General features: G+C 44.9%; 1 pseudogene; it reads left to right on the top strand.

The window, feature by feature from the left end:
- The first annotated feature begins 1,161 nt into the window (after positions 1-1,161).
- On the top strand, positions 1,162-1,279 carry LOC126426482 (5S ribosomal RNA; annotated as a pseudogene).
- The last annotated feature ends 7,383 nt before the right edge of the window (positions 1,280-8,662 follow it).

The raw sequence follows: 8,662 nt of genomic DNA, 5'->3' as shown, positions 1-8,662 counted from the left end.
CGTTTTGAACCACAGAGTACTAACAAAATCATTTTAAATCAATATAATAGAAAAAAAACAATGTTTCCAAGGGAGTAATTGTTGCCGTGTTAAAATACCTGTATAACATAACCAGTCGCCTTTATAGAAGCGGTATAGGCCCTTTCGAAACCGTTACCTTGATGCATAAAATGTTAGATGTTATCTTCGAAATACAAGCAAGTGAGCATAGTTTCTGTTCATACAAACAGAAATAGAAACTATGGCTAGACTGCAGAGGAGTAAGTGCAGCCGCCTCTTTGACTACAGGTACCCACAGGATATTTAGTGAGGGCACCAGCGTCCAGTTTCACTGTCCCGAAGTTGGGAAATAATTTGTGTTCACGTTTTATGAATCTTTCGTACTTGTTTACTTCAATTCACGGCTCTTGCTGGCTCCTCGTGAGGCTTCGATGCCAGAGGTTCTCTTCCTGGACAACACGGAATTCTTAACGATAAATAAGCTGCCTTTTACTGGATATCTTCTCCGACATAAAACAATACATTGCATTTTCAGTGATTCATTACAAAAGTAATGGTGAGTGTATATATGTTGTACATTTTTGACTCCTTTTTTGTTTTGTACTTATTTGTGAATGAAATTTAATGTGTCCTATATATTTGTTGTAATGTTTTAAATAATTTAAATTGCATGCAATTTAAATGTAAAGAATACTCTCCGGCCCGACAGGAAAAGTTTTATCCGCGCAGAATATTTTTAATGAGGAAGAGGCAAGTGCAAAGGATTGTTGTGGGGACTCAGTAACGTAACGAGTGGACAGACGAGGGCGAGGGCCTGTCGTTTAAAGAATAGCAATTTAGCGATAATAGGGGCAAGTTCCTTATAGTGAAAATCATAACTTTGTATATATACGACAGAAATACAATATTGAGTCCGATGAAGCAGTATGAATACGCAAAAAAAAGCGGAAAGCAGAAATTTGCCGAGGACCATTAAAATAGTGTAACTAAAGAGGAGCTGGGAGAGGTAAGGTATTAGGAAATAATAAAATAAGATCCATACCAAAAAAGACTTTTATTCAGAAATATAAAATATGTGCTTGTTTTATCACACCTCTAGCAAGTATTATAGAACGAAATGTATTCGCAGTTTCGAATGTGGACAACTATCAGCTGTATAACTCCAACGGTCTTGCCACAGTGGTAATACCGGTTCTCGTCAGATCACCGAAGTTAAGTGCTGTTGGGCTGGGATACCACTTGGATGGGTGACCATCCGGTCTGCCGAGCGCTGTTGGCAAGCGGGGTCCACTCAGCCCTTGTGAGGCAAACTGAGGAGCTATTTGATGGAGAAGTAGCGGCTCCGGTCTCGGAAACTGACATACTACCGGGATAGCGGTGTGCTGACCACAAGCCCCTCCATATCCGCAGACCGGCCGCGGTCGGCGAGCGGTTCTAGGCGCTTCAGTCCGGAACCACGCGGCTGCTACCGTCGCAGGTTCGAATCCTGCCTCGGGCATGGATGTGTGTGATGTCCTTAGGTCAGTCAGGTTTAAGTAGTTCTAAGTTACGGGGACTTAATGACCTCAGATGTTGAGTCCCATACTGAGAACCATCTGAGCCATTTGATTTTCCATATCCGCATCCGGTGACGCCTATGGACAGAAGATGACACGGCGACCGGTCGGTACCGGCATTCAACTACACATTTATAATTTTTTGAGGTATGGAGATCAAAACTGTTAAATGTTACATGATATTACTTTTAAATAAGCTTGCGTCTGAGAACTATTTTGCAACTGATTTCAATTGTAGTTAACAGGGCAAAAAATAAATTCTTAATAAAGCTTGTCTCCAGGTTGTTGTAGCTCGCGCACTTCAAAATTCGCACATCAAAAATGTTTTCCATTAACCCGGTTCCTAGAACCCTTGAAGATAGAAGTTGACTATGGATATTGTATCACAGACACAGTACCTTTGACTGTTTAGAGATGTCACTAAATTCGCCGAAAGATGTAAACAACAATGTATGAACAGCGCCTATTAGGCGGAGGTGGTCCGACAGCCCATCAGTTCCACTCATTCCACCAGGAAAGAGGTCCACAGCTCGTGTTCTTTGTAGTTCAACCATGCCTAGACAGTGAATACCTCGGTTCGATCGCTGTCCGCATTGTTACTTTGTGCCAGGACGAGCTCTCAACAAGGGAAGTGTCCAGGCGCCTCGGAGTGAAACAAAGCGATGTTTTTCGGACATGGAGGAGATACAGAGAGACAGGAACTGTTGATGAAATGCCTCGCTCAGGCCGCCCAGAGGCTACTACTGCAACGGATAACCGCTACCTACGGATTATGGCTCGGAGGGCCCTGACAGCAACGCCACCATGTTGAATAATGCTTTTCGCGCAGTCACAGAACGTCGTGTTACGACTCAAACTGTGTGCGATAGGCTTCATGATGCGCAACTTCACTCCCGACGTCCATGGCGAGGTCCATCTTTGCAAACACGACACCATGTAGCACGGTACAGATGGGCCCAACAAAAGCCGAATGGACCGCTCCGGATTGGCATTTCGTTTTCTTCACCGATGAGTGTCGCATATGCCTTCAACCAGACAATCGTCGGAGACATCTTCGAAGACAACCTGGTTAGGCTGAACGCCTTAGACACACTGTACAGCGAGTGCAGCAAGGTGGAGGTTCCCTGCTGTTTTGGGATGGCATTATGTGGGGCTGACGTACGCCGCTGGAGGTAATGGAAGGCGCCGTAACGGCTGTACGATAAGTGAATGCTATCATCCGACCTATAGTGCAACCATATCGGGAGCATATTGGCGAGGCATTCGTCATCATGGACGAAAATTCGCGCCCCTATCGTGCACATCTTGTGAATGACGTCCTTCAGGATAACGACATCGCTCGAATAGAGTGGCCAGCATGTTCTCCAAACATGAACCCTATAACATGCCTGGGACAGACTGTTTGTGGACGTGACCCACCAACCACTCCGAGGGATGCACGCCGAATCGCTGATGAGAAGTGGGGCAATCTGGACCAACAGTGCCATGATGAACTTGTGAATAATATGCCACGACGAATAAAAGCATGCGTCAATGCAAGAGGACGTGCTACTGGGTATTGCAGGTACCGGTGTGTACAGCAATCTGGACCACCCCCTCTGAAGATCTCACTGTGTGTTGGTACAACATGCATTGTGTGATTTTCTTGAGCAATAAAAAGGTCGGAAATGATGTTTATGTTGATCTCTAATCCAATTTTCTGTACTGGTTCCGGAACTCTCGGAACCGAGGAGAAGCAAAACATTTTTTAATGTGTAAATGTGTAATGAAAGGTTCACCCCCGCATTTAATTTAGCCCATCTCAACACGCCTTTCCTCTCTTGGAGTTTTTGATAATGAGTTTACATCGTGTGGGAATGAATATTACAATTATCCGAAAGAGTAATAGAATTCGGCTGAATATGTCTTATTTTCCACTACAGTTCTTTCGCAGTTACACGTTGTTATCACTTTAGTTAATTTGTCCACGAGAACGACGCTGCTTGTTTGTTAGGTATGATATGAATTAACAGATACGAAGGAACAATCTATCTATTTGCAATTATTCAGATTCGCGTATTAATAATCGAATGACCAATATCTTACCACGGAGTCAAAAGTATTTCACTTCCCCTGTCCCTTGAGATCTGCAATTTTACATGAGAGTAGCTTAGTAATTGATAATAATTTATCCACTCATTTCGAGAAGTTCCACGTATATTACTGAAGAAGATAGGACATCCAGACTGTCATAAAAAGTGCAAGTTTTTCAGTATGGGTTAATTACTATCTCTGGTTTATACACGACCGGGAGAGCGGTGTGCTGACCACAGGCCGCTGCTATCCGCATCCTCAATGAGGATGACACGACGGTCGGATGATTCTGTTGGGCCACTTGTGGTCTGAAGACGGAGTGCTTTTATGGTTTATAAACCCCAGTTCCATACAGTAAAACACCTGCTAAGTACAGGGTTATTACAAATAATTGAAGCGATTTCACAGCACTACAATAACTTTATTATTTGAGATATTTTCACAATGCTTTGCACACACATACAAAAACTCAAAAAGTTTTTTTAGGCATTCATAAATGTTCGATATGTGCCCCTTTAGTGATTCGGCAGACATCAAGCCGATAATCAAGTTCCTCCCACACTCGGCGCACGTTTGTTGGTAGAGGAGGTTTAAACACTGAATATTTCACATAACCCCACAGAAAGAAATCGCATGGGGTTAAGTCGGGAGAGTGTGGAGGCCATGACATGAATTGCTGATCATGATCTCCACCACGACCGATCCATCCGTTTTCCAATCTCCTGTTTAAGAAATGCCGAACATCATGATGGAAGTGCGGTGGAGCACCGTCCTGTTGAAAGATGAAGTCGGCGCTGTCGGTCTCCAGTTGTGGCATGAGCCAGTTTTCCAGCATGTCCAGATACAAGTGTCCTGTAACGTTTTTTTCGCAGAAGAAAAAGGAGCCGTAAACTTTAAACCGTGAGATTGCACAAAGCACGTTAACTTTTGGTGAATTGCGAATTTGCTGCAGGAATTCATGAGAATTCTCTACCGCCCAGATTCGCACATTGTGTCTGTTCACTTCACCATTAATAAAAAAATGTTGCTTCATCACTGAAAACAAGTTTTTCATTGAACGCATCCTCTTCCATGAGCTGTTGCAACCGCGCCGAAAATTCAAAGCGTTTGACTTTGTCATCGGGTGTCAGGGCTTGTAGCAATTGTAAACGGTAAGGCTTCTGCTTTAGCCTTTTCCGTAAGATTTTCCAAACAGTCGGCTGTGGTATGTTTAGCTCCCTGCTTGCTTTATTCGTCGACTTCCGCGGGCTACGCGTGAAACTTGCCCGCACGCGTTCAACCGTTTCTTCGCTCAGTGCAGGCCGACCCGTTGATTTCCCCTTACAGAGGCATCCAGAAGCTTTAAACTGCGCATACCATCGCCGAATGGAGTTAGCAGTTGGTGGATCTTTGTTGAACTTCGTCCTGAAGTGTCGTTGCACTGTTATGACTGACTGATGTGAGTGCATTTCAAGCAAGACATACGCTTTCTCGGCTCCTGTCACCATTTTGTCTCACTGCGCTCTCGAGCAGAAACCTGAAGTGCGGCTTCAGCCGAACAAAACTTTATGAGTTTTTCTACGTATCTGTAGTGTGTCGTGATCATATGTCAATGAATGGAGCTACAGTGAATTTATGAAATCCCTTCAATCATTTGTAATAGCCCTGTATATGGACACGCGACGATTCTGAACATTCCAGCGAAACAAGTTATCCAAGTACTTATATAGGGTGACAATTATTGAACTATATGAAGAAAAAACGTAAATTAGTTACATACTACGGCGTGCATGCACTTTATTCAACATCTAAACTACACTACAGATATTCGGATTTGGTTTATGACATGTTTAATATGCCTGCCATCATCGGCGATGAACTGGCGTAAACGAAGATCGAAATTCAGCATGGCCCACTGAAGTGTTGGAACATCTATGCTGTAGATGTCCTCCTCAGTGACTGTTTTCTGCTCATCAATGGTTTTTGGACTATTGCTATACACCTTGTCTGTTTCCTTTTTCTGAATTCTATGTGCAACCTGCGTCTACCGTTACTTGTCAGTAGAAGTCGCGTTTTAAGCAGTTCTCTTCAGACTGTGGAACCAGCGACCGATTCGAAATGAGCGGGAACCCGACACAGGTTTAACACATAGATGTAGCTTTTTCCCCTGCCGCTCAATATAGATACTGAAGGAGCGGAGAAGGAAATAAAAGCAAGGTTCAAGAGTTGGATTAAAATTAAGGATGAAAAGATATCAATGACAAGATTCACGGACGACGTTGCTAGTCTTAGTTAAAAATGAGGAAGAGCTACAAGGATTGACAGTTAATCGGAGAAAGACGAAGTAAGGAGGTGTAGCGAAAAAGCTTAACATCAGAATTGGTGAAAACGAAGTAGATCAAGTTAAATAATTTTGCTACCTTGGAACTAATATATGAGGGGCGAAACAGTGAGTACTTAAAAAGCAGAAAGCAAAGGCGAAGAGGGTATTCGCGGGCAAAAGAAGTTAATAGTATCAAGTTTTGGACTTCATTTGAGGGAGAAATTTCCGAGGATGTGCGCTTGGATGACAGCATAGTCAGTAATGGACTGTGGGTAAACCAGAAAAGCAGAGAACTGAATCCTTTGAGATGTGGTGCTGCAAAATAATTATGAGAAATAGGAGGACTGAAATGAATGAGGGGATTCCCCTCAGCATCCGCGACGGAAGGAACATACGGAAACAATGACATGGAGAAGAAAGAGGATGATACACAGTGTGTTAAACATGAAGGAATAATTTCCACGATACAATAGGGAGCTAGAGAGGATGAACAGTGTAGGAAAAGACAGAGATTGGAATACAATAAACAAATAATTGAAGGCTTAAGGCGCAAGTGCTGCTCGGTGCTGACGAGGTTGGCGCAAGAGAGGGATCTGTGGACGGCCGCATCTGTCTAAGGGAGAATGAGAAAAATCTGAAAGCCCCATCGTAAACATTACGTAGGGTTGTGAGACTTAGATATGAGACATTAGTGGGCGCACAGAGGCAGAAAGACATTTTTCACTGACTCAGTATGCAAATAGCATCGTTAGGAAACCGCTGACACTGTAGCGAAGTACACTTAGGCGGAATTATTCGATGTCTTGCGAATTATTTATATCTATAGAAGCAGCTAAGTAGCTGAACACCACTGTCGTTGATGATAGGGCATGTTTGCATCAAAAACTACGTGGGGACCATGCTTCCTGTTTCCCAACCGAAAGAAATGGCAGTCATAAAGCTATTTTCATGTGGAACGTGTTTACTTGGTATGAAAATGGGCCCTGATAGCCTGCCGACGTCTCTGACGAAGGATACAGGAACCTGATGAACTGTAGAAATTTGCCCATCAACTCCACAGGCGACCTGCACGTTGAGGTAGACAAAGACCCAAATTTTGTGGGAATAATGTGAAGGCGCCTTACGCTGTTGTGACTCCCCAGACTTCTTCACCTCAATCTTGTTGAGAAAATATGGAAAGAAGACGTTTGCAGCTTGGACACACATACCGTTGAATAGTAGACGACTGTAGTATAGTCATGGATCATGTTGGGTCCGCAGCGCTTTCGATGTGTGGTGTAGGCCACGCTACACCGCCTCGAGGACGCAACAGAACTAAACGAGTTAACATTCTCGGTTTTCTTGCCTCCAGGAGCAACTGACTGCCATTATCGTTATGTTGACGATACATTTATGGTCTGGCCACACGGTGCAGAATCTCTCGAACAATTCATAGAACACGTGAACAGCATAAATCCGAATATCCAGTTCACTGTCGAGATGGAGAAGGAAGGAAGGTTGCCATTCTTAGACGTTTTAGTACAACGATAGGCGGACGGCGTCTCGGCCACTCTGTGTACCGCAAGCCGATACATATCAATTTATGTCTTAGGGCACATAGTTTCCATCATCATGTCCAGAAGAGAGCCGTTTTGAATAGGTTTGTATACAGAGCAAAGGCTGTTTCTGACGAGGACCACTTGGAGTCCGATATTAACCATCTGAAGTACGTGTTCCGAAAGAATGGCTATGGTGCATGCGATATAAAGGCAGCGTTCTCCAAGAAAAGCTATTGCTGTTCTTCCTTTTTGTGGCGCTATTCCAGTAAAATAGTAAGAGTCCTGGGTAGACGGGGTACAAGACCCATTTTTCGTCCTCCTAAGAAAATTAAGGAGGTGATGCGCCCAGTTAAGGACAGTCTCGGACTCAGGGTCCTTGGAACTTGTAACCCCGAGTGAGTGTGAAAGCAATTGTATTGGTCAACCATTGGTACTGTTGCCGACCGCTGAGCAGGACACCAAAGGCACATTAAAAATAGAGAACTGGAGAAATCGATGATTGCGAAGCACAGCCTCACCAACAAACATAAAATACTGGTTGATGAAACAAAAATTTTGTCCCATGTCTCCACACACTGGGATTCTACACTCCTGGAAATGGAAAAAAGAACACATTGACACCGGTGTGTCAGACCCACCATACTTGCTCCGGACACTGCGAGAGGGCTGTACAAGCAATGATCACACGCACGGCACAGCGGACACACCAGGAACCGCGGTGTTGGCCGTCGAATGGCGCTAGCTGCGCACCATTTGTGCACCGCCGCCGTCAGTGTCAGCCAGTTTGCCGTGGCATACGGAGCTCCATCGCAGTCTTTAACACTGGTAGCACGCCGCGACAGCGTGGACGTGAACCGTATGTGCGGTTGACGGACTTTGAGCGAGGGCGTATAGTGGGCATGCGGGAGGCCGGGTGGACGTACCGCCGAATTGCTCAACACGTGGGGCGTGAGGTCTCCACAGTACATCGATGTTGTCGCCAGTGGTCGGCGGAAGGTGCACGTGCCCGTCGACCTGGGACCGGACCGCAGCGACGCACGGATGCACGCCAAGACCGTAGGATCCTACGCAGTGCCGTAGGGGACCGCACCGCCACTTCCCAGCAAATTAGGGACACTGTTGCTCCTGGGGTATCGGCGAGGACCATTCGCAACCGTCTCCATGAAGCTGGGATACGGTCCCGCACACCGTTA

Source organism: Schistocerca serialis, chromosome 1 (assembly GCF_023864345.2).
Source record: "Schistocerca serialis cubense isolate TAMUIC-IGC-003099 chromosome 1, iqSchSeri2.2, whole genome shotgun sequence".
NCBI classification, from domain to species: domain Eukaryota; kingdom Metazoa; phylum Arthropoda; class Insecta; order Orthoptera; family Acrididae; genus Schistocerca; species Schistocerca serialis.
The sequence above is the reverse complement of the archived record's forward strand: the minus strand, read 5'-3'. Positions and strand labels throughout refer to the sequence as shown.